The 20881-nt window shown below is 44.5% G+C and overlaps 1 protein-coding gene across 2 annotated transcripts in view; it reads left to right on the top strand.

Moving 5' to 3' along the window:
• Nucleotides 1-352: 352 nt before the first annotated feature.
• Nucleotides 353-20881, top strand: part of LOC147421541 (phosphatidylinositol/phosphatidylcholine transfer protein SFH12-like) — a 54618-nt gene continuing 34089 nt past the window's right edge. Inside the window, exons 1-2 of one of the 2 annotated variants that reach the window (XM_086503254.1) lie at nucleotides 353-566; nucleotides 17502-17702. The gene's annotated coding sequence lies outside the window, so the exon portion shown is untranslated. The remainder of the gene's footprint in view (nucleotides 567-17501; nucleotides 17703-20881) is intronic. The other variant, XM_086503253.1, reaches the window with a different exon arrangement.

Raw genomic sequence — 20881 nt, 5'->3', positions numbered from 1 at the left:
TCATAGTCACTAGGCACGCATTGGGGTGAGCAAGGAGTTGCCTTCATTGAGCCAAAAGCAAAGTTCAAGGTTGTGCAAACGTTAGATGGACGGAATGCTATGGGCAACATTTTAACATGAGCCCAATGCGATATTGTCATGTCCAACCTCAAGCAAAATGACACTCGGCTGGTGTCCAAGTGTCATAGGGGGATGGTGGCATGAACTTGTATGAGCATCGGAAGTTGGCTACGGCAAAAAAAAATACTAGGGGTTGCAAACTTCAAAGGTTCAAGTAAGATAGTGGGGACTCCATATGCAAATAAATATTAAAGAAACCGGAAGTCCTTTAATGACAACTAACTATAAATAGATTACGGATACTGAACTATGTAGGTGAAACGCAGCTTCCATTTCTGCACTTCGCATCTCTGTCTCTTAATTGTCAGTTCCGCTACAATTTCGCTTGTTTTATCTGCACGCAAGCTCGCCATCGTTTCTGCTGCTGCTGGTTGCAGTGGAGAGCCTGTTGCGGCAATGCATTTTGCCAGATTGCATTTTACCGCCGAGCGTCTGGTTGTTTCCAGGTTTCCCCTTCTCTGCAAGAATTTCTTTACACAGATCTTAAACTGCATTGCTCGAATGGAAGATCCGTAAGAAAAGCTCAAATTTTATTGCCCTTTTTGATCTTAGTCTTGGACCTATATTGCGTGATTAACAAGGGCCTGCATGATTAATGAAATCGTGACACAAGTGACTCTTGGCTACTCGTGCCGGTAGTGTTTGTTGGGAGATACCAGACGCATGTGATGCTCGCTTCATTTAGACTTCTTCCCTAGCTGATTTCTGAGAATATTTTTTCTGGTTAACACTTTACTTGCTAGTCTGTATAATTAAGGTGGAATTTTGGATCTTCATCATCTCGAAATACTTACCAGAAAGCGATATTTTTTCATATCAGATTTAGTCTGCAACCTGTCTGGGTGCATGTAAAGAGAGAACAAAGAGCACGGTCAGTATTTTTGACAGATTTGGCAAGAAGCAGGCTCAATTCATACCCATTCATCGTAAGAATAACGTTTTATGGTTCATATCCAACTTCAGGGGATGTTGTGTGGTAGTGTGAGTGATAGTAAGCATACTTTGAGAACATGAGCACCATTCTCAAGTTCTCTTCACCTTTGGGGATTCTGAGACTGCAAGTTTCAGTTTTTGGATTCATTGACGATTTATATGGCGAATGAAACGCATTATCAAGAGATGAATGTTCCATCGGAAAACCTAAGCAAGTTCAAGGACAAATCTCTGTAGCAGATCAATATGTCCTGACTTAAATTTGATGTTTGCAAAAGTTAAAGGGGCCTTGATCATGTCTCAAGAGAAGCAGAAAAGAACTGTGGATAAGCGTTGATGAGAAGTCAACATCCCTATCATTGATTGGTCTTATTTTCCTCTCAAAGGTGACACTTTGAAAAAAAAAGAAAAACAACGACCATCTTCAACTCAAGATGTGGTGCTGTGAACCGTTTTAAAGTGGTACAATAGATAAATAAATTATCTGTTTGGCTTTATCTTCAAGACCAATGGAATATTTATAGTGCTTGCATGTGAGTTTTGGAGATGAAACACTTATGTAGATTGGTATTAATGGGAAAAATTGCCAGAGATACACTTTTTGGGGCACATTGTCTCTTTGGAGGGTGTAAAGATCGACCCGGCCAAGGTCGAAACTATTAGAGACTGGCTAGATTTGAAGAATGTACGTGAAGTTCGCAGCTTTTTGAGCTAATGCTCGTACTACAGGCGGTTCATTCGAAAGTTTGTGGAGATTGCTTCTTCCCTACACAGTTTCACTCAAAAAGGAGTACCCTTTACTTCGGACCATCGAAAATTGCCGCATTTCAAGACTCTTAAGGAGAAGATGACAATTGGTCCAATGTTGATTCTACTAGATTTGCAGAAACAATTTGAGATTTACTATGATGTGCGTGGACGCAATCTGGGGCGGGTTTTAATGCAGGAGGGCCATGTTGTAGCTTATGAGAGTAGAATGTTCTAGCGATTATAGAGGGTTGCACAGATCTACGAGAAGGAGCTATTGACAATCATACATGCTCTTACTCAGTGACGCCATTTTCTACTTGGAGCAGATTTTACAATGCTCACCGATCACCAGAGTTTGAGATACTTCTTGTCCTAGAAGCAACTCGGATAAGCAAATGAGATGGGCAAACATTTTGTCACAGTTTCCTTTTCAGATCGTCCATGCTAAGGGAAAGAAGAACTTGGTGGCCGACGCGTTGTCGCAGAAGCCAGAGATATCGGCTATTTTACCGATACACTGTTAAAACTTTCATCAGCACATTGTAGATCTAGATTTCAAAGATATCTTTGACCCGTTGCAAAGTGGGGGTACAGTGGCAGGCTTTATTCTAAAGGAAGAATATTTAATGCGGAACACAATGTTGTGTGTTACTCAGGGGCTTAGCAACACGGTTCTGACAGTCCCATAGTCCACCTTTTGCTGGGCATCGAGGCATCGAAACCACCTTGAAAGGTGTCGAGAAATATTTCTATTGGCTAAGGCCCAAAAAGGATGAGGATGAGTTTGTTCACAATTGTTTGTGTCAGAAGGTCAAGATTGATTGACACAAGGCACATGGGTCTCCTACAACCTTTACCCATTCCTAGCCGACCTTGGGACAGTATAACAATGGACTTTATTTTTGATCTTCTAAAGACTCAAAGTGGGCATGATGTGTCACGTGCACATCTAACCCTATGTGCATGTGGACAAGCTAACTTTTATTTCTAGGGTTAAGGAAAACCTAGGAAGCGTTGTGGCACCCTTGTGAGCGTGTACGCAGGATGTGCATGTCCAGGCACTTTAGATTAGTTGCATACCCTCTGATTGCCCATGAGCACAAGGAGTGTCTACTAGGTGTAGGCATTGGGGAGTATTCCCGTTCAACAATATTAGTACCAAGCCTAGGTAATAACTGCATGCGAAGCACCTCTTATTAGTAGTTCATCAACTTATTAATACGTGACATTTTAGCATGATTTTACAAGGTTGTGGGGTTCAATCTGGCACTGCTTGACCTAGCTTAAATTTCCTATATAAGTGATCCTAGGGGTTACAGAATGGGTTGCACAGATTTATGAGAAGGAGCTTTTGGCAATCATTCATGCTCTTCCTCAGTGGCGACACTTTGTACTTGGAGCCGATTTTGCAGCGTTCACGGATCATCAAAGTTTGCGCTATTTCTTGTTTCCGAAAGAGTTTTTGGACAAGCAAACGTGGTGGGCAAACGTTCGGTCACAGTTTCATTTCAAATTGTCCATGTTCAGGGATAAAAGAATTTAGTGGCAGACGCGTTGTCTGCAAGCCATTAGCTCTGGCTATTTCGGCAGTTCATCATAGAAGCTTCGAGGATCAGTACGCCACTGACCTGATTTTGTAGACATCTTTAACCGGATACATAGTGGGGAGACAATTGTAGGCTATTTCATACGAGAAGGTTATCTGATGCGGAAAATGATGTTGTGTGTTACATAGCCATTGAGGGAAAATATTATGACAGTGTCATTGTCCCCCTTTTCAGATCACCGCGGCATAGATGCCACCTTGAAAGGTGTCGAGCGTTATTTCTTTTGGCCGAGACTCCAAAAGGATGGGGACTTTGTTCGCAGTTGTTTAGTATGCCAAAAGGTCAAGTTTGACAGGCATAAGGTACCAGGTCTCCTTCAGTCTCTACCTATACGCTCTGGACCTTGGGAAAGCATATCAATGGACTTTATTTTTGATCTACCCAAGAATAAGAATAGGCATGATGGCATTTGGTTGGTCATCGATAGATTCAGTAAGCAGGGTCACTTCATTTCGGTAAAGAAGACAGTTAAGCCCGATCATTTGGCAAAACTGTTTGTCTCGCAGATTTTTAGATTGCTTGATATACCTGAGTCTATTGTTTTGGACAAAGATCCCCGATTTGCTAGTTTATTTTGGAGGGCAATCCGAGAGAACATTGCACACGGTTGCAGTTCTCGTCCTCATTCCACCCACAGACAGATGGACAATCTGAGATAGCCAATTTAGTGGTTTTGGATTTGTTGAAGTCTTATATTTCGGAACAGAAGACTCAATGGGAAAAGTATTGGCCCTTGGTGGAATTTTCCTATAACACCACAATTCATTTGTCGACGGGGAAGGCACCATTTGAGGGTTAATCCGACATCAGCGAGGTCTGGTGTGGATCTAGATCAGAGTTACCGGGAACACCACCCCATGGGCAGGGAATACTGGAACGGCGTTCGGGGGGGGGGGGGGGGGGGTTTTGGGGGTGGGGGTGGGGGGGGGGGGGGGGGGGGTTACATGGTCTGGAACGGCTCGGAACGTTCCGCAGAGACTTTTGTTACTGGAACGGTTGGGAATGGGCAGATTTTCAGATTTTGGTGATTTGTCTTGTGAACCTTCCCCTTGTTAAATGTCCCTTCCCCCACCCCTTACCTTCACAATGCATACAAGCTTTCAAGGGCCAAAGCTAAAGCTCTACCCTCTTGAGTCTCGACTCTCAAGCTCTAGCCTCTTTCAAGCTTTCAAGTCTAGACTCTAGAGTCTACAAGGCTAAAAGCTCTCCCCCTCTCTCTCAAGCTCTCTCCCTCTCTCTCTCAACTTTCAAGCTCTCTCACTCTCCCCCCTTCCCTCTCTCCCCCTCTCAAGCTCTCAAGTCTAACGACACACGTTTGCCATAGTAAGACTGAATGGTCTTCAAATCAAGTGTCTAGTGAGTGTTAAGAGTCAAAGGACTCCGATACTACTACTATTCAATCACACAGAGCTTGAAATTGCATTATTTGGGTGCTTTTATGCCTCCCGTTCCGCGGCGTTCCTGTTCTGGACCCCTTGTCGTTCCCCCGTTCCGCGAGGGATCCCGTCGCCGTTCCTGTTCCGCGTTCCGAGTAACTATGATCTAGATGCGATTGCTAAATACATTGCCAGGAATTATGGTCCCAAATGTGGATGGATTTTATGTCATCTGATTTGAATGTGATGTGAATGTTCAATGGCTGTCGTCTTTGTGCAAGTGCTAAATTTGTGTCGTCTAGTGTAATTCTTTCAAGAGGGGGGTATGCCGCAAATTGATGTGGTGGTAGCCGGACTGATGATGTGGCAGTACGGGATCCCGCAAATTGCGTTGGTATGCTGACATGGCAGTAGTTCGGATCTCCGCGTTTTGCATTGTGCCACGTGGCAGGCTGTATGGATTTTTTCTGGTTGCTTTGGGCTAGTTGCTTTTGAGTTAAAAGCTTTTCATGTAACTGCTTTTCAATGGCCGAGGACCTTTAGATAAGAACCCAAGGCCACTCTTTACCCTCAGGTAGATGACGAGCTTCTGAGCAGAGAGGGCCGAGGGAGTTGTAACTTTGTTCAAGCAATAATATAGAAATAAATACTGTGGAAGGGGCGCCAGATTTTGGGGCCAATATCTCTGGGCAAGGAACTACACCGGGCTGTGTCCACTCTATTTTAAAGTGATTCTCTTGTGTGTCTTATCAAATTAACAACTTGGGGTGGCCAAGTCTGTAACACCTGGCTCACAAGGAAAGTGAAAGGTAAGCTGACGCGACGGTATTTGGTCAAGTTCAGGAATTATCCAGCTCTTGATGCCAAGTGGATGGAGGAGGAGGACTTTGCAGATACTCCTCAGATACTAGAGCTTTACCTTGAGGCTTTTGGTTTAGCACCGACTATTCCAAAAGTTATCGATGAATTAGTAGGTTGAAATTTGGTGCCGTGCAGGCTGCACAAGAAAGGAGTCACTCCACTCCGTTGTCATAGGTTACCTCGATGGGAATAAAGTCATGGATTTCTTTTGAGATTTCAGGGATACTGATAGCCGGACAATATTCTAGTGAATGACTTCATGTAAAGATGTACATTTGAAATGGAATTTCTAAAATGAATATGTTACATGTGCTCTCTTATGCGTGTATTGTTTGAGTACATATTGGAAAGATAAAATGACTGCAACATTTTTATTTGTCACCTGAGGGGTATGAATGTGATAGTAATGAGATTTAGTAAATCAAGACATCCGTAAAAGGATCAGCACGGTCTGGATATGATTGCTAAATAAGTTACAATGATCATGATTCTCGTTTAAGATCTCGACATGGATAGTGATCTAAATATGATGTGAATGTTCAATGACTGTCTTCTTTGTGCAAGTGTTGGATATGTGTGGTCTAGTATGTCGGTATTTACAGTCAGTGTCTATTGAAACTAGTTTTTGTCCTATGCTTGTTTTTGCAAGCGTTATCGAGGGCGACTACAATTCTTTCAAGAGGGCAGTATGTGACAAACTGATGACATGGCATGGCCTAGCTGGTAGAACCAGCCGAGGGGTCTAAACCCTAATAAAGAGAAGTAGAAGAAGTTTTACCAACTTACGGACTACGGCCAAGAGGCCTAATGGGAAAAAAATAAAGCAAAGGACCCAAATTTGTGTAGAGCTGATGATGGGGCACTCTAGTATGGACGTTCGGTATTTTCCGCTGACTGTTGCTGATGTGGCATTGTACGGACACCCACGTTTTATGCTGTAGCCCACGGGGCGCCAAATTTTGGGGATATTGCTTTTGGGACCCAATGATTTTGGTAATAGGGCTTTGCATGTATGCTTTTGGCCAAGGGCCTTTAAATATAGAGCCAGGGCCTCACTCTTGGGAGATTGGCTGGGAGGAATGCGAGAGAGAGGACCCTCGGACATTGTACTCTTGCAAAGTAATAATAAAAAAATATCGGAAGGGGTGCAAGTCTTTGAGGTCAGTGCATCTTGGCTTGAAATTTCGCCTTGCCAAGTCGACTCTCCTCTTCTCTCTCTTCCTCTATTCAAGTTTATTAAGTTGTTTGTACGTGTGTTGCAGTTGATCTTTGATTTGGAGTGTCCAAGTCCATTACACTAACCCCCTTTGTCCACTCGACCAATCATTTAAGTCGAGGGAACACTGATGCCACGCCACAAAGTTGTGGCAACTCTTTAGATACTTTACTACTTTGACTACTTCACATTCTTTTGTTATACATGTCAACCTGTAGTTGACGCCAGTCCTCCATCGCGTCGAGATCTCGTAACAGGAACGAGCCATGCTGTGTCCCCGATTCCTCGGAGGGAAGTATGCTCCATTGGAGTTCTCGTTGGTTATGATGTTCCCCGTTGGGGTTGTATTCATCTTCGCGAAGTATGGTAGTCGGTGGAACAATTTCCTTTTTCACTGGATTCATTGCGAGAATCTGAAACCGGTCCATAGGGTGGTAGGCTTTGGCTTTCACCCGAAATGCTTTACTTTAAACACACACAAAGAGAACGTGCAAAGGAAACCTGCGACGGGAATTAACACTTAAGCGCACACACAGCTTGGAAGCTAGAATGCTCCGAGCAGACGCCGACAACCTGTAGGCCCCAAAATTGGCGCCCCTTTCGGTATTTCTTTATACTTTGAGAGGGTAAATTACAAAGTAGAGTCCTGGGAATCCTTTACCTGTATCTTGCTAGATACCACCTGTTTTGGCCAAATTTCGGCAGCATAACAGCCCCAAAACTTGCGCGAAACCAATCCCCCTGCTGAAACTCACTTCCATTGGCATAGACCCTCTGATTCGTGCCCAAAAACAGTAAATTCAGCACGCTGTATTTACTGGTTTTTGCCCTGTTTTCAGCCCCAAACAGTCCCCTAACTGTCCTCTGCCAGTGGGGCACTATTCCCAATGGTTTTGACGTCCGTATGGCTGAAAAACAGTCAATTTACAGCGCACGCACAGCGCTGAAAACGCACCTATACGGTGAGGTTATGATCCTCACCGGTGCTTGCTTTGGAGTAGCAGTTAGCTACCCCTGTTCCTGCTCAAGGAGGCTCTTGCCTCGGCACAAAAGCATGGACCCACATAGCTGTATATCAGTCAAATGACGAGCTCTCTTGTGGGGCATACATAACTGCACGTAGGGGTGAGAGAGAGTAGCGTGTAGTGTGCAGGGCATCACTCCTATCACCACACTGTACATGAGAGGGAAAGAAAGCACTCCATAGCTCTTAACCTGTGACAAAATGCAAAGTGAGGCCTCTCCCAGCTTAAATTTCAGCGCCCATTGTTCTGAATGAGGCAAGTGCATGAAATTCTGCCACTTGGCGTGATTACAAGCTTTTGCCCGTTTCGGGGTTGCCGCCTAAAAATCTCCCGACTGGTTGCCTAGTTGACTTCGTAGCAGAGTTGTAAAGTGTTCCCCTGGTCATATCGAAGGTAATGACACGAACACATTTCACGAGCCAAAATAGCAGTTCCCTAATTTTTAGGAGTTGCTTCCGTGGGCTCCCACTCGTCTTCTGACCATTTATCCTCATTAGGACCGCATCCAAAAGTGCAATGTGGCCCAATTGTCGGATATTTTCTGTTGGTGATCCCACCTTGACTTTGTGCCTTTATTGAGTTCACTTCCTAGTATCCACCAACTTGCTAAGTGCGACGAGGGGATCTACATGACCTTGCATTGAGCCTAGACATCCTCTTACTATACGAATTGTGCCGACCAACTTCCTGTCTGCGGGTGAAACTACCGTTCACATTGGCCATACAATGTCCGACCATTTGCAACTTCGAAAAGAGGGGCTCAGAAATAAAACAAAAATCATTGGAAAGAAACCAACAACTAAGGTTAGCAATTGCCACGTCCTCGTGACATACCCCCCTCTTGAAATTGCAAACGTCCTTGATTGCATACCATAAATACACGTCACTGATGATCTTGTGTTGTTAGCACTCTTTTATTATTGCATGTATCCGCAAGAAAGGTCGTAACACATAGATACAAATGACTTAATGAGACCTTCATACTTTTGTCATTTCCATCTCTTACACTGAATTCATATGTACATTTGATGTGCTAGCTCTATCATTACCCCTCCTTTGCACACGTTGGGTTGGGGCATAGGTAGGCTGTAACCCAAAGGTTTCAAGGTAAAGCTGCAATACATTTGGTGACTCTGACAGTTCATGCTCTTCCATCCACTTTGCATCCATAGGCGGATAGTTCTTGAACTTCACCAAGTAGCGTCTTGCAACCTGTCCTTCAACTTTTCTATCTTTAGGTAGCAAAACTTGCTCAGGTACCAGGATCTCATTAAGTTCCTCAACTTCTGGCTGATCCTCATCTGGCATTATCTTCTGGCACATCACCCACGAAGGGTCTTAGAAGACTCACGTGAAACGCATTATGAATCTTCCACGCATCAGGCAATTTCAGCCTGTAAGTCACATCGCTGATCTTGTCAAGCACTTGAAAAGGCCCATAGTAACGCATGCTCTGCTTAGGAAACCTTGCCTTTTCGAACCTTAACAGAACCCAATCACAAGGTGATAACAGCGTGACGATCAACAGCCTTTTTCTGCTTTGCTTGAGTCTTCTCCAAGGCAACTTTAATTTTCTTATACATTTCATCCATGTTCTCAACATATCGATCTGCCTGAAAGATCTTGTCCTTTGTATGCAAAATGGGAGGAACCTTTTTGCTGCCTTCAACAATCTCAAAAGGTGCCTTGCTAGTCGACGAATGCACCGTATTATTGTACGCATACTCAAGCATAGGCAAAGTGTTCCCACTTGCCCTTATCATTTGACACATAGCATTTCAACAGATCGTAGACAGTAGAATTAGCCTCTTCTTACTGCCCATCAGTTTGTGGATAAAACGAAGACGAGAACTTGAGCGTAGTGCCCATGTTCTCAAATAATCCTCTATAGAACAAACTGGTCATGCGAGGATCACGATCATTGATAATCGATTGTGGCATAACATGGTACTTCAACACATTGTACATGAACAATCGTGCCATCTCATCAGATTTTATCTTCTTCTTCACAGGGATAAAATGGGCCTATTTACTGAACGTGCAGATAATGGTCTATATACCATCATTCCCTATTGGCGTTCTTGGAAGGTCAAAGATAAAGTCCATAGCAATGCTTTCCCATGGCTTATCCGGAATCGGCAGTGGTTGTAAGAGCCCTGGTGCCTTTTGCCTGTCAAACTTGACCTTTTGGCAAATCACGCATGCTCGCACAAAGGCATCCACATCTCTCCTCAAGGTAGGTCAATAAAAGAATGTCTCTACCGCTTTAACTGTTGCATCAATACCACGATGCCCTGCATACGGTGGGACATGACTCTCTTCCATGACTTTATGTCGCAATGGCCTAGTGACACAAAGTCTGCCATGCATCATCATAAAACCATCTTTGAGGAGGTAGTGGTCATGATGTTGCCCCTCTTGCAACTGTTCAAAGATCCTTGCAAAATCTTCATCAGTAGCATACTGTTCCTTCATGTCATCTAACTCATGATGATAAGGAATTGACACAGCTGAAATTTGTGGCTTCCTTGATAACGCATCAGCCACAACATTCTTCTTGCCTTCCACATGCATAATCTGGAAGTGGAACATACAAAGAATGTTTGCCCATCGCATATGCTTTTCGGATAACGTTGATTGTGTCAAGAAGTATCGCAGGGTCTGATGATCTGTTTGGACAACAAAATCAGCACCTAAGAGGTAGTGCTTCCAGCTAGAAAGCGCATGAATCACGGCCAAGAGCTCTTTCTCATAGACTTGCATAGTCTCCTCTGGCCCTTGCAAAATTCTGCTTTTATAAGCTACTACCGTCCATCTTGCATTTGCACTGCTCCAATGCTACTGTCACACGTGTCACACTGGACCACAAATGACTTCGTGAGCTCTGGCAAAACAATAACTGGATCTGAAGTCAACTTTTCCTTTAAGAGACTAACAGCTGAAATCTCTTTTTGGGTCCATTTGAAAGTGACCTCTTTCTTTTGCAAAGCGAGGAGAGGTGATGCTATCTCTGCAAAATTCCTGATAAACCTTCTATAGTAGGAACACAATCCCCACAGTCTTCAAGTCTGGCCATGTCTTAATAGCTTTGACCTTTGCGGGATCCATTCTGACACCATCCTTTGAGACTATGTGGCCGAGAAAGTGGATCTCTTAGAGGAAGAATTCACTTTTCTTAGGATTGACAAGTAACCTGTGACTGCGCAGCTCTTCGAATACAATGGTCAAGTGACGCCTATGCTCCTCTTCATTCTTCGAATAGACTATCATGTCATCGAAGAATGTCCCAACAAACTGTTGATGCGAGTGGAAAATCCGGTCCATCATTCTGTTGAACGTGGCAGGAGCATTTGTTAGACCAAACGGTATCACTAGAACCTCATAAAGACCAAATGTCGCTCTAAACGCAGTCTTGTGCACATTCTCTGGCCTTATACGAATCTGATGGTACCCACTCTTAAGGTCTATCCTGCTAAAAATTGCAGCACCCTCTAAACGATCGAGAATATCATCAATTCTAGGAATAGGAAACCTATTCTTGATGGTATTCTTATCCAACGCACGGTAATCAATACACATGCGCCATGAGCCATCCTTCTTCTGCACTAGGAGCACTGGGGAGCAAAAGGGTGAAGAACTAGGCTGAATCAGCCCCTTCTCTAATAACTCTTCAACCTGGCCCATAATCTCTTTCTGCTGTGCCGCGCTAACCCTATAGGGAGGTCTATTTGGTGGACTACACCCTGGCACCAAATCTATCCGATGGTCCTAAGGTCTCTCTGGCGACAATTGCGACGGTAATGAATTAGAATAACAGTCACTAAACTCTCGCAAAAATGCTGACCTTTCTTTATCTAACACAAATAAATTTGATTGATCATTATCTGAGACATTACGTGCAAAAATCAAGTACACAGAAAGATGTTTCTTTATTACAGAAGTGATAGCAGAAGCAGATACAATAGGGACAAACTCCCCTTTGAGCTTTACATCCAAAACATGAGTTTTGTCCCTATGCTGAAAGGTGATCGTCTTGCCGAAGACATCCAGCACGCCATGTACTCTGAACATCCACGGAATTTGGCATGATATAAAACTCTTTTGTGTCCACATACGACTGAATATGCAGACGCAACTTTTTAATGATGGGAGTAACACACTCTGAGTGGCCAGGACATGCCAACCCTGCCTCTGCTGTGTACCCCATCTCTTCAGCTCTGATGCCCAGCTTCATAGCTAGCTCTGGTGAGATAAAGTTTGCTTTGGCACCTGGATCAAAGAAGATGAGTGCCGTATGATCCCTAACTTTACCCCATGCCCTGCATAACTCACTGGCATCTATACTGGGTCTATCACCCACCATATCTGGCACCAAACTTGCCGTGGGTTTAGGCTTCTTGCCTTTCTAGTCCTCTTTATCATCAGAGTCAGTTGGTCTTTTCCTTTGTGGACAATTGGTAGCAAAGTGACCAGGTTGCTCGCATATAAAGCATTTTTTTTCAGACATTAGGACCTTCTTTTCCTCGACCGACTTGCGCACAAAAGGCTTCCTTTTCTGTTTCTTTGTCTGCACTCCAGAAGTCCCGGCTGAATCCTTGTCTTTGGTGGCCTTTTCCGACCCCTGTGACGCTTCAGGAGCCGTTTTCACGAAGGGCTTCTTTGCTGAATTTTTCTTTTGCTGCCCGCCTTTCTCGTTGCTCGGAAACCCACTGTCCTCTCCTTTCAACAAGGCAAGACCAATGTTAGCAACTTCCATAAGCTGAGTAAGGGTAGCCACTCTGTTCTTGGTATAGTAATCACGAAGCCCTTTAGGCAGCCCACAATAGTACTACTCTATCTGCTCTGTCCATGGCACAAATCTGTAGGAGGTCACTGAGAGTAACGCTTTACAAAACCTCCGATTGTACTCCAGCAAGCTCTTGCATGTAGCCGAAGTAAGATGGTGCCAATCTGTCATGACGTCCACTTCAAATTCATTTGACAGCCAAGCAGATGCAAACATTTGCTTGAAGTAAACCCAAGTGGCGGGTGCCTGTCCTTGCATTAATAATGTCGTCCACCATGTAAGGGCATTGTCCTTTAAGAAAGTAGCAGCTTTTCTTACTTTAGAGGCCTCTTTGAAATTCCCTCCTGCATAAGTTGTATCAAACTGCTGGAGGAAAGTGAGAGCCTTTGCTTTATCCTCGAAGCCATTGAAAGTGCTGAACTTTACAGCTGCACCACCTTCTTTGTAAGCTTTCGGTTTCGCCGGTCCCAAGTTGTCATAAGGAATGGTTTGCAACATGGGCACTGTAGTAGGCATGATCGGCATATCTTGGCCATTAACATTTTGCGTCAAAGGTGTCATATCTGCTTGCTGTCCAAAAAAACCAGCCATGCCAAAATGACCCTGTGGTACCCCAAACTGGCCTTGGTTGCACTGAAAACCTTGCTGCATGCGGATACTACCATACATGGGATTTGGCATCATGCCTTGCATACCCCCAAACACTGTTCTTGGCATGTACGGCTAACTTCCAGGCGCATAACCTTCCATACTTTGGAACACTTATCCACCCCCGAAATACCCAGGATGTACCGTGGGTGGTGGAAAAACTGGGTGCATTGCCAGGTAACCACTTCCTTGTCCATTCAGGACAGCATGGGGGCTCTGAAAGGTGGTGGTCTGAACTGGCATAACTTGTATAGATGTTCTAGTCACCTGTTCAAGCACGGGAGGAACCTATTTTGGAGCCCCTAACTCCGCAACATGCGAGTGTTCTCTACCCTGTTGAGTCGCATGAGTTCTCGGGCTTGAGCCTCAACAAGCTCTGTATGTGGTGTAGGTTGCCTATTTTGTTGTTGCACTGGTGGCGTTTGCAAGAACTCCATAAACCTTGGATTCCGCACCAGTTGCGAAAAGACATTCACCGCGGCAACTAACTGAGTCCTGAACGCATCATCCTCAAGTTGCCCAATCATAAAGCCCTGTACTACTGGAGGGACATTCACATCAACAGGAGGCACAGACAGACGTGGCCGTGAGCTCTCACCAATCTCGAACACCGTAGCAGTTTCCTGTATGTCCTTCGAAGAGGAACCCTCTTCCATAATGCCCTTCCCTTTGTCGGCAATAGTGTAATCCCGCGTTCCTGTACTATTTACCCAAAACAACCAAGGCTCACTTCTTGAGGAAAAAGTGATTGATATCCCGGCAATGGAACCTTGAAACCGGCCCGTAGGGCGGTAGGCTTTGGCTTTCACCCGAAATTCTTTACTTTAAACACACACAGAGAGAACGTGCAAAGGAAACCTGCGACGGGAATTATCACTCAAGCACACACACAACTCGGAAGCTAGAATGCTCCGAGCAGACGCGGACAACTTGTAGGCCCCAAAATTGGCGCCCCTTTCGGTATTTCTTTATACTTTGAGAGGGTAAATTACAAAGTAGAGTCCTGTGAATCCTTTACCTGTATCTTGCTAGATACCACCTGTTTTGGCCAAATTTCGACAACATAACAGCCCCAAAACTTGCACGAAACCAATTCCCCTGCTAGAACTCACTTCTGCTGGCAATGACCCTCTGATTCTTGCCCAAAATCAGTAAATTCAGCACGCTGTATTTACTGTGTGGTATGATTGTCAATTGGTACATGTGCTAGATGTGTGTTTTTAGTGCGTCAGTACTAACAGTCAGTGTCTGCTAAGACAGTTTATGGATTGTGTCTATTTTGAAGGCGTAATCGAGGGCGATTACAATGCTTTCAAGAGGGGGGTATGTCACAAACTGGTGACGTGGCTGCCCAGTTGTGTGATGTGGCTGCCTAGTACACTCACACACACACACACACCTATTCCCCCCTTTGGCATGGACAGACCCGCGGAGGAACCGGCTAAGACTGCTGACGTGGCATTGTCCGTACAGTCCCCCCCCCCCCCCCCCTCGGCATTTCATGCTGAATGCTGCTGACGTGGCCTGCCGTACAGACACCCCCGTTTTGCGGCGCAATTTACAGAAGCCTTGGGCTGCTTTTCTGGCTACGTAGTGTGTAGGAGAAAAGAGGAGAGAGCTTTTGCTTTAATTTTTACAAGCAGGCCTTGTGAGAGAAAATATTGAGCATGCTTTATTTTTTTACAGCTTTTGTTTGAAGCTTTTGGGCTCTGCTTTTAGCATCCCTTGTAAACTCTTTAGATAAGTGGGCAGGCCTCCCACTCTGCAGAGCATCTGGACGCAGAGTTTGAGAGTGAGAGCCTCCCACTCGCATTGTACTTTGAGTTGCAGATTATTACAAAAAGAAATACCTAAGGGGCGCCAGTCTTTGGGGCCATTACCTCTAGGCATGGAACTCTGTCGAGCCATTGTTGAATCAATTGTGAACTGTGAACTGTTTTGAAGTGATATTTTGTGGTGTTGCGGTAGATTCTCGACTTGGAATGTCCAAGTCTGTTACACGTGGCAGTTGTATGGATTTCCGCAAAATGCTCTAACAGATTTTTGGCACTTTTGGACCAGTTGCTTTTGAGTTTAAAGCTTTTCACGTAAACTGCTTATAATGGCCAAGGGCCTTTAAATATGAGGCTATGGCTAATTCTCTGACACACTTCTGGGAGAAGGTGCAAAACGTGGAGTACCGGCTTGTACTGTGTTGATGCAATATAAAGAAATATCGAAAGGGGCGCCAGGGTTTGGGGCAAATACTCTCTGGGGTGGAATATTGTGTGTCGTCTCTCTTTCAATTCAGTTGCTATCGAGATGCAAAAAGTCTGTTCAGTCTGTTCTTGTCTATTGGCACGTGGTGCCCGTCTTGTTGACAGTGGTATCAGAGCATCAGGCGTGTGCTTTTCTGAAAGCATACCGGTCCTACAAAAGAGCAAACAGAGCAAACCGGCGCTTCCAAAGTCTATTGGAATCTTATTTGAAGTATCTTCGGGTCTCGACCTTGGACTTATCAGCCACTCCCACCCCATCCTCACCGCTTTGTCTTATAGGGCATAAGCCATAAAGGCGTTCATGGATTCAACAGAATATTTGCAGTTTCTTCTCGCCGAGCTTCACGACATTCTTTCGGGCATCCTTTGTAGAATCTTCCGATGCTGCAAAGTTTTCAACAATTTTTAAACTACATGTTATCCCCTCTGATGCCCTAGGTGGTACCTCCTCCGACACCAGAAAGTACGAGAGCTTTTAACCGGCAACCTTCTCAGCGGTCTATTCCGATCGGGGGAGTCTTCAGGAATATGGTGCAGCCATCTGACCTTGATCCAGTGCAACTGCCTTTGCCACCGCCATTGCCCCACCTCCCCCACCACCACCGCCACCAGGCTACAATGGTTGGAGCCCATATGGAACATGGATACCCTTATCATCCATACCCGAGATATGTGCCTAGCCAACCCAAAGATTTCAAGGATGGCGGCACGACAATTAATTTTTTCACTCTTTCCGAGGTGAAAGATCATAAGGAAGCATTGTAATTCCTACAGCAATTCGACAACATCTATGCTTTGGGGAACTATACGGAAGAATCCAAGATTTCTCGAGCAGTAGGATTTCTTAAAAATAATGCTATGCAATGGTGGAGCTCAATCGCGACACAACCGCCTGCTCCAAGGACTTGGCAAGTGGTATCGCTCATTGGTGCTCTTCCAGTGACTATCCAAGATTATCATGGAAAAGCTGATTTCCACATTATGAATTTGGGCAATTGCGACGCTCTCTTGGGCATGCCTTGGCATGACAAGAATGACGCAACTCTCCAGGTTCGAAACGAACCATCACCCTGATGCAAAAGGGCAAGCTAGTCGTCCTCAAAGGTCGGTTGTCCGAACAAAACCCTGAATGAACTCTCTAGTTGTTTTATAGCTAGATACTTTTGAACTTTGTTTTAGAAAGTATTGTTTGAAATGGATTCTGTTTTAAAGCTGTCTTGGTGCTGATTTGAATTGTCTGACTTTGGTTTTATACTAGTTTCAATGATTGGTAATTTTTACTTCCAGGTTGGAGTAGTGAGAAATGATGTGTGAGAATGCTTGTTCATACTCATGGCCCGAACCCTTGTGGTTATTTGCGGGGGGAGTATTGAATGATTGAAAGTGTTGTTTTTACTCATGGCCCGGACCTGGATGGTTATTTATGGGGGGGTATTAAGAAGTCTGAGCAGTCGTTACTCTCAGCACCTCCAAACAACATAGGCTGCGGTCTGGGGGGCGTTTGACTCTAAAAGGCCTCTATATCTCATGGCTCGGATCTTTTTAGGCTATTTGCGGGAGTAGTGATGAGGGAGTCGTTGAACAACTCATATGGCTCGGACCTTGATGGTTATTTGCGGGGGGAGTGTTCATCGGCGACTTTATGTTTCTATGTCTTGTAACATGCATATGTGAGCATTTGTGTTGCATTGTGATGTGCCAACCACTGAATATTCCTAATTGGATGAGATTGCCTGGGTATGTAATTTTAGTGCATCAAGACACCCATGGAAGATCAATGATGTCTGGGTGTGATGGCTAATTTGACTACGCCGGAATATCAGGAGTTCGATTGGGACGAAAGGAGAAGCCAACTCCTTAACAAAAAAAGAGCAAACTGATTGTCTCGGAAATTTTTGAGCTAACTTGAGTTGTTTTGCAGATATGCTGTAATCGCGGACGATTACTTTCTTTCAAGAAGGGTGTATGTCACAAACTGCTGACATGTCAAGCCACTGAAGAATGGAGCCACTTTGCAGATCTCGGCCAAGGGGCCTAAACCCTAAGAATAAGCAGACGAAGAAGAAGAAGTTTTTTCCAACTTATGCGACCCCGTCCGATGGGGCCCATGTAAGGACTCTAGGTACTATTCCTTAATTAAGTACTTAAACTCATAATTAAGACTTAAGAAACTTGAATTGAACTCAGAAACAAGACTTAGAAGACTCTGTGTTTGAGTGATTGAATGACTGCTTGAAAGCGAGTACAATAGGCTCCTTATATAGGAGACGAAGAGACACAATGAAAAGACATGTCTCCCGGTGAAGAGACACGACTTTAGACGTAAAGACACATCCTTTCGGCGAAGAGCTGCAACCATTGGGCGAAGAGTCGCACCTGTAGAGCGAAGAGGTGTGACCAATTGTCGAAAGAGTGTGGCTTTTGGCGAATAGGCATGTCTCTTGAGCGAAGGGTCGTGACCATCCAAGCGTAGGGGTTCTCCTTGGCATGGCACTTCGCGTATTGCAACTAGGAGTAGATGTAATGCTGTTAACATAGTCACAATCGTGACATTCCCTCCCTCTTTAAATAAAACCCAGGGTAGTTGTAGAAACGCCGGGAGAAGGAAATGTATTGTTGTTGTGCTTCTGCATCCAAAGCTCTTTCTGTTAAGTCCCATGTCATGGCACTGTTATTGACCATAACTATTTTTCCAAACTGAAAACTGATCATATTTGCAACTTGATAAGTGTCTTTGTCAAAGTCATTTGTAACTTCGAGCTTTGTCCAATAAAAGATTGAATTTTTATCTGCTTCGAGTGAAATTATTGGTAAACTGACTTGAGTTTTCTGTTGAGTGATGACCACTGGTTGTAAATCTGTAAGGTATTCCATTGGTTTGTCTGGAACAATAAGAACCTTCTGAAGGGATGTTGTAGACTGAGAGAGAGTAGTGTTTGGAGGTATATCCATTTGTAAAGGTTTATCAATAGAACAAGTTGTGTCCAAAGATTCATTTGCAACGACTAAAGTCGTGCTGCAAGAGTCTGTATCTGCTTTATCCTTTGCACCATTGAAGGAAAGAATTGAAGTCTTCAAGTTTGAAAAATTATCATTCACCATTGCATTTGGTATTTGTTTAGAGACAAAGAGTGTATTCTGCAAGGGCGGTGATGAGGCGACTTTTTCTGCCTAGATCACGGCCATAGAAGGGGTCCTGTGCTTGTTCGTTGTCGCACAAGAACCAGAATCTTCTGAATCTTCAGCTGTTTCAGCGGGTATTAAGGCTTCCAATAGAGAAGGGGGAGGTCGAGGGAGTTGTTGCCTCTTAGACCTCTGAAGGATCCTCTTGCACAAGGAAAGGATCAATAAATCTTCAACTTTACCACCATCAGATAAGAAAGACTTAAATGTAGGGCATGGCTCGCGAGGGGGAACTTGTCCGGCATTGCGGGATTCACGACCGAGTACTCGACTAGGGTCGGATATATGTGCCACTTAGTAAGCCCATCTTGATATCGTTGATGATCCGTTGGAAGCTTCATATTGCTGCTTTTGTTGCTGATGATTCCAATGAGAAGTTGGTTGCTTAGAACTGTAGCATTTCCAAGAATATTCATACTGAGACTTTTGTTGCTCGCACGAAGGTACTTTGTGTCTAGTTGTCTTTGAGAAACCATGCTTTGTGCCAGAAAAATTTGAGTTCTGAAGCCTTTGATTTGAGTGGTTCTGCCTCGTCGATCACTGAAGCGTCGGAAGAAGATGCATGTATTGTCCGAGAAGTTGTTGGTTGACTCCGAGAAGAGGTTTGCATTTGCATCTGATCCAAGCGAGTGTGAATCAATGCAAGGCTTGTTGAAGTTGCTGCCATCTCCTTTTTGAAAACTGCTATCGGATCTTCGGTAATATATTGTCGTCGCCGATTATGTAGCAATAGCTACTGGGAGAAGAGAGTATGCTGAACCATTATTGGGCTGTGCTCGTCTGCAAACTAGGCACCAAGGGGGTAGCGAAACCATGTTGTGGGCGAAGGGTGGGTGATTGCCAATATCCGGGGTAATGAGACTTACAAATCTGTTGAACCCACGCTGGGTTTTGTTTTCCAAATTCGCTGCTGCCCCAAAAGCTATATTCTGGCTGAATTCGCACCCACGATGAGACGCTGGCTGACATGGCTGTTGTACGTAACTTCAATTTATTGAAGGGGCACGTTTAAGAGGGCTTACACATTAGGGGTTAAGTTAGGTGCATTGGCCGGCCAAAGGGCTTTTAAAAGAAAAGGTACGCTGGCTTGCTGGTGCGTTGAAAAAAACCCAGCAAAACTTTTAACGCAGAAAAACGTGAGCAGCCAGCAACGTTTCAACCCAGCAGTGTTAAGCATGAAAGAGGGTGCGCCAAGGGGTGCCTTGGAAAGGGTGTGCGCAAGAAGGGAAGGCACGAGTACCATGTCATGCAAAGGATCCTTAGCCGAGTAAAAAGGCACAATTCAGCCCACTGATTTAGCAGTCCAACATCAAGAGGCCCATCCTTTTGCATGAAGGGGTGTGAATGCGAGGAGGTACTTGTTTGCTAGGGCAATGTCCTTTCAGAGGAAAGGGTGTGAGTACACAGGCGCGAAGAGGCGTAATCCGACGAAGGGGTGCGAGCTTTTCGGGTACGCCGCACACACACACATAGCTCTTCTGTCTTTTATTTTATGTAATTGGAACAGATAAATTCATGTTACCTCATACCATCAACGAAGAAGTTGAATTTCATCTTTCTTCTGCTTGCATGCAACTTCTAGAAGGGGATAGAGTGTAGCGGTGAGGGTGAGAGGCTCACAACCTTTGGGTCCCGAGAACTTTTTTTGCTCTGATACCATTGTAAGGATTCTAGGTACTAATTGTCACCAGCGTGTGACTACTATCTATCCTTTTTGTTGATTTCTTTCTTATTATCTATTTACTTTCACTTTTTGGAAACACCCCTCAGGAAATCTAACTGCCCTGCATTGCATAGCTAGTGGAACTGTCCAGAGGGAGTCCAGGCCTGAGGGCAAGAGAGCACTAAGGTTGGACAAGGACTATGGTTAGCCAAGTGGGGTTATTGACTAGCCAAAGTGGAATCCTTTGCTACAGAGGCTACATTTCAGTTCTGGATGTGGCCGCAGTGTACAAAGAGGGTCGGATGACCTAGAAAGATACAATGGCAGCATCTCCTAAAATTTAGGGAACTACTATTTTGGGACCTGAAAATGTCTTCGCGTCATTACGTGCAGTTTGACATGGGGATCATTTTGTTACTCTGTGGCCAAATCAACAGAGGCTGCAGGTGAGATAT

Source organism: Adiantum capillus-veneris, chromosome 27 (genome assembly GCF_014529385.1).
Source record: "Adiantum capillus-veneris isolate H3 chromosome 27, ASM1452938v2, whole genome shotgun sequence".
Taxonomy (NCBI): Eukaryota; Viridiplantae; Streptophyta; class Polypodiopsida; order Polypodiales; family Pteridaceae; genus Adiantum; species Adiantum capillus-veneris.
Note: the sequence above shows the minus strand (reverse complement) of the source record. Positions and strands in the feature narration are given on the sequence as shown.